Genomic DNA, 7,294 nt, shown 5'->3' on the forward strand with positions numbered 1-7,294 from the left:
TTCAATTCAAAATTGCTTTATTGGCATGACTGTAAATGATACAATATTGCCAAAGCTTAGTACACATGTACAAAAAGATAAAAACAAATAATAATAATATAATAACAATAATAATAAGTAAATAAACATCACAGTAATATAATGGAATATTATAACATCTTAGAAGTATTAAACTGTAACAAATTATAGCATGTGAACATTTGATCTTAGAAGTATTAAAATAACAAATTATAACATGTGAACATTTGATACCACAGTCTTTAACTTTTTAGAAACACACAAATACTTCGGATATATCTATCTATCTATCTATCTATCTATCTATCTATCTGTCTGTCTGTCTGTCTGTCTGTCTGTCTGTCTGTCTGTCTGTCTGTCTGTCTGTCTGTCTGTCTGTCTGTCTGTCTGTCTGTCTGTCTGTGTATATCTATCTATCTATCTATCTGTCTATCTATCTATCTATCTATCTATCTATCTATCTATCTATCTATCTATCTATCTATCTATCTGTCTTCTCTGTCTGTCTGTCTGTCTGTCTGTCTGTCTGTCTGTCTGTCTGTCTGTCTGTCTGTCTGTCAATCTATCTATCTATCTATCTATCTGTCTGTCTGTCTGTCTGTCTGTCTGTCTGTCTGTCTGTCTGTCTGTCTGTCTGTCTGTCTGTCTGTCTGTCTATCAATCTATCTATCTATCTATATGTCTATCTGTCTGTCTGTCTGTCTGTGTATATTTATCTATCTTTGTCTATCTATTTGTCTGTCTGTCTATCTTTCTGTCTGTCTGTCTATCTTACAATGAGGCATTTACAATGGAAGTGAATGGGGCCAATTTGTAAATGTTAAAACACTCACTGTTTCACAATATGTATGTTAGCATGATTTTAATGAAGGAAAAATAATAAAATAAAAAAAAATAAATAAATAAAATTACATTAAATAAATAATAATACAAATAAAATAAAATCAGAATATAAGTGGTGCTTTTTCCTAATCTGAAATGCCCTGTGTTTGTTGTGAAGTGAGGGAAACTAAAATACACGTTTCTAGTGTTTATAATGTTTGTAAATGTTTCATGTATCAGTATTTTACATCATTTTCGAATGTTAAAACAAAATGTTGCTTATAATCCAATGTGACTAATCCATTATTTTTTTTTCTTTACCTCTCAACACTGCAATTTTGACCCGCTGTGACTTATTTTATTTATTTATTTTTTAAATCTTACTAAAACTGGCTATATATTAAAATTATATATATATATATAATATATTATTTTGGCAATCAACATTCAGTCATGATCACGATCATGGTCATTAGCAAAACTTTGGCAAAAAATCACAGACAAAGAAGGTCCATGGTCAAACACTGTTTACTTAGGGTTCATTTCCAAACTAAACAGCATTATTTAGATAAATGCAGTGAATGTACCTGTTCAAAGATAAACAAGCATGAATCTGATGCACAATTAGTGTGAGAAACACAGCCCTCATCTGAAATTCCCAATTGTGCAGATTTCTATTGAGAAGATTCCTTCATCCATGCACCACAAATGCTGTCGCTTGAGCTTAATTTCAAAATATTCCTTCAAGGGGTCTGATAACATGAACTCTTACCCTGGTTGGCAGTAGCTTTGTTAAGGAATTAACAGGAAGTGAGTAAGCAGAGCTTTTAGAGATAAAGTTTTGTATATAGGCCTATATATATGTGTGTGTTATCAGTCCCCAAAGACATCACCCGACTAACTTCCTCAACCATTGTCCCTTCCTGATTCAAATCTTAAATCGTTACACTGTCCAGCCTCTGGACAGGATGTGGTACAGACTGGCTTCTCAGTCAATGGAACAACACCGCGTCATTATCAACAGCTGCCTTCGGGATCCGAAGTCTCCGAGGCATGTCTGTGATGTCATTTCCTGTGCACACTAATAGCTTTGGCTGGAGGGAAGATGCGGATTGTGGTCCGTCTTCCAGTCAAAGCAAGACTCGTAACATACGTTTCCAATAATTCTCTGAGAGTTTTATGCGTGTACAGGATTACTGGGGGCAATAATCACATTTTGTACAAATAAAGCAATAACCGAGAGTGTGCAAATCTGTGCGGTGACAATATGAATGAGTGCCTCCGATAAAACCACATTTCCATTCGATGAACGTAATCATTTTCATTGACTAAGTTGCTTTCTCACGACGCCTCCATTCAAAAACGAATGTGCATTGATTATGAAAATCATTTGATTACCAAACAAAAACTCACATTAATAGTCAGCGAATGGATGTGTGATGCCCTCCATTTCCCCAAAATCCCATTTCTACAGCAAACTAACCACTGTAACCCCATGTTTATTTTCTTAACTCTCTCGCCAAGGTTCACCGGAGACCACGAGAACACAAACCTTCCCCCTAAACTCAGACGGGTTGATGTAGAGCCACCGGACTGAATATATTCATGAGATGGGAAACCCTTTTCCCCAAAATATGTTTATTTTTCTACTTTCCACGGCCTGCTCCGGCGCTCGAATGACCCTCAGTCCAGCACAGGATTGTGGGAGACATTCTCTTTTGGTTACATAAGCTTCGAAAAGCCAAACTTTCGGATACTGTACATCACCTGATTAATTAATCAACAAATGGCCCAGGTCTAGGCGTAAAAGTCCGCCACACGCATGCTAATATCAGCGAGGCTCGATCTATCACTGCTCTCGCTGACAGCCCACCATACATCTCAAGGACTTTTTCATTAACTCTCCTTAAATAATCTTCCGTTTCAGCACGTGCCTCTCTTAAAACCACACGTGGAGAGATATGCAGAGAAATGAATCTATTTCAAACTTCTAAGGCACGCAAACAAGTAAGGTCAAAAGTGACTCTTTGGCTCTTTCAAAGGGTTTCTTGTGGGCTGAATGCAAATTATTTAACCCTTACAGTAAAACTCCTGTGGGAGTCGACGTCAGTTCACAGATGAAATGGGCCGAGTGCACTGTGTTTTACTCATCTCAACAATGCCTGAGGCTTTAAGCGTAATTGTCATTAACAAATGGAGAGACTCTGTAATGAACAACACGACTGGGTTGTATTTGATGTGCAAACAGTACTTCTGTGACCTGTGGGATGGGACTGAGTCTCCCAGTTCACTTCGTTCATTTTGATAAACATGGAAAGTAATACGCTCTGGCACGTTCCCTAGACCTCACATCAAGAGTTTGTTTTCACCATCAATCATCTTTACAAGAACCTCTTAAAAAGACCCCAATGGCTTGATGAGAAGTCACTAGTCGGTAACAGGTTGCAAATTCAGAGATAATCATTTAAAAATCTGCCTTTTTTACAGTGTATGCCAATATATAAATATGTTTGGTTGGTTTTGCTTGAAGAAAAAATATTGTACATTTGTGTATTCGTGTATATCTCGTAACAGTGAATTCTGTAAAACTCTAGGATATGTGAACAAAGATAACAAACATAAATAAAACTCCACTTCTGATTTTATGTCTTTAAGTAAACCAGAGCCAGTTCTTTTTGCATTCACACTGAACTCACATCTCTTTTGGCTCCGCCCTGATATGGATTCAGTCCACTATCCATTCACATTGTGGTTTTGCAGAATCCAGAGCACTTGGGTATTATTGATTATCCTACTTTCTTCAATTTCACTTTCAAAATACTGACTCTCATTCATCTCATTCTCATTCATATATCAGTGTTTTATTGTTAACCAAAACGACAAAAAATGCAATAATTAATCTAAATTTAAAAGCACAAACACTTATTAAAACTTAACATTTAATAAAAACTAAGAATATAAAAACAAAAGCTAATTCAAAATATCAATAAATATTAGAATAGCGTATAAATAATGCTAAAAAATAATCTGCCTTCAAATGAACCATAATCAGTCCATGTCCTAGGATGCTCTTTGTTTGGTTTGCTTTAGAGTCGAGTTTGTTGTGTTTACATATTCTAAATATTAAAAAATAATAATAATATAATAATATAATAATAATATATATATATATATATATATATATATATATATATATACTGTATATATATATGTATATATATATAGACACTCTTACATGACGAATCTGAAGAATCAGAATATGAACGAACAGATCTGAAACAAACAGGAACAGCCTTGACATCTCTTCTGTGATCGGTGCGGCAAGAGCAAACGATCTGAACAATCCCTAATAGCTTCAGCAGTATTTTCTTGTCTATGCTACACAGAAACAGAACAAGCACAGAACAAGCTGAATGGTGGCGACATAATTAAGTGGTAAATGAATCAGAGACCACACAATACACGGAGACAGTGTTCTCTGTCCTTTTGTTCTCCAGCTGAATGAGCTTGAATCAGTGCTATTGGTTTTGGCTGGCGCTGTGTTGGCAGAGCTGGCAGTGAGACGGGCCGTCAGCGGGTCACAGTCAGTGTCACCCGTAATAACGACAGAATCTGGACTCAGCAGTAGGTGAACAGTCTATTTGTGGAGAAGTTTTAAAGCTGTTTGCTCGGGCCCTCGGGTCAGTTTACACTCACTCGCTCACAGACTCACAGCATCCCACCGATCGCAGAGGATTCTGCGTTAGTGATACAGCGCTCAAAGATACAGCCACAAAGCATTCACACACACAGCCACTGACTTCATCATAAAGTGTGGTCTCCAGTATCCAGAGCACAAAAGTACAGTTTAATGGGCCATCACTAAGCATCTCTCCCCTCTGCTACTCTGACAGCCGTGAGTAATGAGCACCTAAACACGTGCCGGCTTCAAAAACACACACACACACACACACGCCTGTGCAGGAGAGAGAGAGAGGGAACACTCCACCTCACACACACACACACACACACCATACATACACTTACACACACACGTTTGTTTTTCTATCACGGCAGGACCTCCCGTACACTTCTGCTGCTTAAACCAAACACATTACAATTACTACACGCTTCCCTACAGCTTCTGCCATTTCTTACATGTGAACTTCGAACATGTTCCGAACAACACAGGAATAGTGTATTTACACACTACTCATACTATTTTTGTACTATGTAGTAAGAATGCTATGCAAAATTTAATAGGTCAAACAGGTATTCAAAACAGAAAGTCTGTATACTGTGGGCTCTCCTTGAATTTCCATTATCAAGAAACTGATTTTAATTTTTAACTGATCTCCTTGACTCATTATTTGACTGAACTACCAATAGGTTTGACATTTGTGACTCTGCAGCACAAAACCAGCTTAAGTCGCTGGGGGATATTTGTAGCAACAACCAACAATACATTGTATGTGTCAAAATTATAGATTTTTCTTTTATGCCAAAAATCATTAGGATATTAAGTAAAGATCATGTTCCATGAAGATATTTTGTACATTTATACCGTAAATATATCAAAACTTAATGTTTGATTAGTAATATGCATTGCTAAGAACTTCATTTGAACAACTTTAAAGATGATTTTTTTTTGCACCCTCAGATTCCAGATTTTCAAATAGTTGTATCTCAGCTAAATATTGTCCTATCCTAACAAACCATACATCAATGGAAAGCTTATTTATTCAGCTTCAGATGAAGTATACATCTCAATTTAAAATAAAAATTACCCTTATGACTGGTTTTGTGCTCATGGGTCACATTTATACACAAAAATTAGACTGAATAAAATTGGTGTAGAAACAATTTTCAATCAAATTGCCAGCACATCTAGCAAATAATTACAAAGAAAATAGTATAAGCAACACAATTAATTAAATGTAAAATTTTGAAGTAGAATGACTGAAAACGTATTTTCTTGTAAAAATACTTTCTTGTAATCTTTTATTTACAACTTTTTTTTTCTGTGTAGTTAAAATGGAAAATAACAGAATTTAAAATTTATTTATTTTTAGATCATATATACACTTCCATTCAAAAGTTTGGATTTTTTTAAGGCATTCAAAAGAAGGCTGCATTTAATTGTTCAAAAATACAGTAAAGACAGTAAAATTGTGAAACATTATTACAATTTAAAACAGCTGTTTTCTATGTGAATATCTGTTAAACTGTAATGTATTTCTGTGATGCGCAGCTGTATTTTCAGCATCATTACTCCAGTCTTCAGTGTCACATGATCTTCAGAAATCAGTATAATATGCTGATCTGCTGCTCAACAAACATTTCTGATTATTATCAATGTTGAAAACAGTTGTGCTGCACGATATTTCTGTGGAAACCATCATACATTTTATCTTTTGAAGATTATTTGATGAATAGAAAGTTGAAAAGAACAATTTATTTGAAATATAAATCTTGTTCAACATTATAAATGTCATTTGTGAACAATTAAATGCATTTTTATTCATTTCTAATCAATCAATCAATCAATTAAATAATCAATCAAATAAATAAATAACATCAATAAATTAATTAAATTAAACATATTGAACACAAACATTTTTAATAGTAGTGCATGCATTTTTCTCAAAATATTTTATATACAAGTTAGTTCGGGTGGGTTTGGTTCATTTACTGCCTTGTTATAAAAAGTGTGGATGTTACTGTCATGGAGAGAGATGTGTCGGGGAAGGACTTGGCGATATGGCCTTGCTTGTGTAGATCTTATTCTGTGCTCGGAATAAAAGGAGAAAAGATGACAGCACTGCCTCCTGTTGGTTTGTTCTGTCTGTGCTTTTGCTCACAAAGACACTCATGGTTGTGCGGTGTATGGGACGCGAGTGTTCGCACTTTCCACTAACCATAGTAAAAGTCTCGCGTATAAATGCTAGCAACCTGTTAGCAATTAACTTAGCAAAAGTCTAATAGCTTAGCTTAGCTCTGGTCAGCCCCACGTTCGATAGAACAATGGTGCGTTGTTACATTGGTGTCAGAAGTGGGATTTCTGAGATTTAGGCGCCATTTATGCTAGCAACCTGTTAGCAATTAACTTAGCAAAAGTCTAATAGCTTAGCTTAGCTCTGGTCAGCCCCACGTTCGATAGAACAATGGTGCGTTGTTACATTGGTGTCAGAAGTGGGATTTCTGAGATTTAGGCGCCATTTTGGAGCAAAGTATAGGCGAATTAGAGCGTGCTATCCGAGAGAACAGCATCATGCTAGAGCGTCTGATGAGCGAGACGACGCAGAGGAACAGGGCTCCGCACCGGCCTGATGGCGCCAGCGTTCCTCGGACAGTGTACCGCCCTCCTGGTCACGTGCAGAATGAACCTCCGGCCGTCACACGACACTCCAAATCAATGGCCGGCCAGGCCTCCTCACACGATCACCGGCTAAGCTGCCACGATACAGCGGGACGA

The 7,294-nt window shown here is 36.5% G+C and overlaps 1 protein-coding gene across 1 annotated transcript in view; it reads right to left on the minus strand.

Moving 5' to 3' along the window:
• Positions 1–7,294, minus strand: part of pard3aa (par-3 family cell polarity regulator alpha, a) — a 515,464-nt gene that overhangs the window by 112,538 nt on the left and 395,632 nt on the right. The window lies entirely within an intron of this gene.

This window comes from Sinocyclocheilus grahami, unplaced genomic scaffold (genome assembly GCF_001515645.1).
Source record: "Sinocyclocheilus grahami isolate Dianchi unplaced genomic scaffold, SAMN03320097.WGS_v1.1 scaffold164.1, whole genome shotgun sequence".
In the NCBI taxonomy this organism is placed as follows: Eukaryota; Metazoa; Chordata; class Actinopteri; order Cypriniformes; family Cyprinidae; genus Sinocyclocheilus; species Sinocyclocheilus grahami.